This window comes from Cebus imitator, unplaced genomic scaffold (genome assembly GCF_001604975.1).
Source record: "Cebus imitator isolate Cc_AM_T3 unplaced genomic scaffold, Cebus_imitator-1.0 Scaffold39, whole genome shotgun sequence".
Taxonomy (NCBI): domain Eukaryota; kingdom Metazoa; phylum Chordata; class Mammalia; order Primates; family Cebidae; genus Cebus; species Cebus imitator.
Genome location: NW_016107354.1, coordinates 11,344,463 through 11,347,016, shown reverse-complemented (window position 1 = coordinate 11,347,016; position 2,554 = coordinate 11,344,463).

Genomic DNA, 2,554 nt, shown 5'->3' with positions numbered 1-2,554 from the left:
TAATCCTCAAAAGAAGACATATATGTGGTCAACAGACATATGAAAAATTCTCATCATCATTGGTCATTAGAGAAATGCGAATCAAATCCACATTGAGATACTATCTCATGCCAGTTAGAATGGCGATCATTAAAAAATCTGGAGACAACAGATGCTGAAGAGGATGCGGAGAAAAAGGAACTCTTTTACACTGTTGGTGGGAATGTAAATTAGTTCAACCATTATGGAAGACAGTGTGGCCATTCCTCAAGGATCTAGAAATAGAAATTCCATTTGATTCAGCAATCCCATTACTGGGTATATACCCAAAGGATCATAAATCATTCTATTATAGAGACACATGCACACTTATGTTCGTTGCAGCACTGTTTACAATAGCAAAGACCTGGAACCAACCCAAACGCCCATCAATAACAGACTGGACAAAGAAAATGTGGCACATATACACCATGGAATACTATGCAGCCATAATAAATGATGAGTTTGTGTTCTTTGTAGAGACATGGATGAATCTAGAAACCATCATTCTAAGCAAACTGACACAAGAACAGAAAACTAAACACTGCATCTTTTCACTCATAGGCAGGCGATGAACAATGAGAACACTTAGGCACGTAGAAGAGAACAACAATCACTGGGCTAGGTGGGGGGTGGTTGAGGGGAGGGGAGGGGAGGGACAGCACTGGGGCAGGGAGGTTGGGAAGGGATAACATCAGGAGAAATGCCTGATGTAGGAGGCAGGAGTTCGGGGGGACAGAGACAGTAAACTGCCATGGCATGTATGTACCTATGCAACAATCCTGCAGGATGCAGGATGTGCACATGTACCCCGGAGCCCAAAGTGCAATTCAAAAAATATATATATACAAATGTAAGGTAGTGAAAGTGTTACCCTTGATACCTCAACTACTACTAAACAACGTCTAACATCTTTTCACTCCTGACATTCTTGGTCTATGGTTCTCTATCTGTAACACAGCACAGAACTGATGCATTGGATGATGAGTTGGGGAATCATTCAACATCAAACAAAGCAGAACAGCAGACAGGAGAGTGCCCTTTAGTTAACCAGAAAATGAAACCAGCTAGGCCATGCCTTGAACAATGGAGCTTATGAATGTTTTTAGTCTGCATTGAATACATGCTGATCTACCTAGGAACCTGATGCAATGGGAGAAGAGACAAACTGCTAAATATGAAAAGGTATGTAAGAATTGTAATAGCAATTTGTCACATTCTATTAACCAAATAAAGATATGTACTCTTATCAGAAAAAGAAATTAAGACTGTCTGCTCTGAAAGGGCAGAGAATAAGTCAATTAAACTTGCCCTGTGAAGCACTCCTCTGTTCATGTGGTTGCTGAATAAATGCTTATTGATGATAGGCATGAAGCAATTAGGAGTTAGAAGCATAGTGATAAACCTTCAAAACATTGGTCTGAAAAATCTTTGGCCAAAATTCTAGCAGACTTAAGGGATTTGTGAAAAAGCTCTGGTGTTTTTCATTTTAATTAGACATGATCACCAGTAAGCCTTGACTTTGTCGGCTGTTGTAGGGTAGGTGCGGGTGATACTGGAATGACTGCTGTTCTCAAGAAGCTTTGTATTTTGCATTTTAGTTGTGCCTGTTATGATGTAGGAGGGCTCTTAAGGGGAAGAGAAAAATAGCCCCCACAGTGGTGGAGTTTAGAAATTAATTGGACAATAGAAGATTACTGGGCCAGAACAAGAATAGAAAACCAAACGACCCATGAGAATTTAGCAAACTTTAGTCCTCTCCAGACTGGTGGTTCAATGCATAGCAGAAGGGTTCTTTAGTGGTCATAGTTCTCCAATAATTTGAGCATCCGTGTCTCATCAATTGGAAGGATATGGGGCAGAATCTCATTTCTATTGAATCATAAAAATTCTTCATGCACATTTGTACATATGAGGGAGGAGGGGAATTAAGACCATGTTTCCAAACTAGTATTCATAAAATGCTGTAATACAGAATGGTAATTAGTAAGTCAAAAGGAAAGGTTAAATGTTGAAAATATGTTATATCCATGCATTGCAGAGCTCCATGAAGACTTTAATATGCCCTGCGCCTTGTAAATCTCTAAGAAAAAAGAAAATCCTGTTATGATGTCTGAGACTAAGGCCAGCCTTGAATCAAATCACTTAAGCCCTGGAACCAGTGACTGGCGATACAGTTACCACTGAAATAAATAAAAGGGCTAAAAGAATCATGCAAGTATTTTAGTGAATTATTCGTATATTTCCTTACAATTTGGAGAAGTACAATATGACTGCCAATTCTTCCTACGCCCTCCAAATTCACAGACAAATGCTTTGTATCACAATTTATCCCCTTGCATCATAAATCATACTGTGATACCCTACACTTATAAAACTTCATTTAGTTGCCATGATGTATCTGGTAGCCATCATCACAAGAATATTATGGGCTCAGTGTGTGTACACACATATGGATGTGTGTGTGTGTGTTGTCTTTTCAGAAGATGGATCATCAGCACAGTTCCCTGCTATTGTGTGAGTGCTAAATGCCACA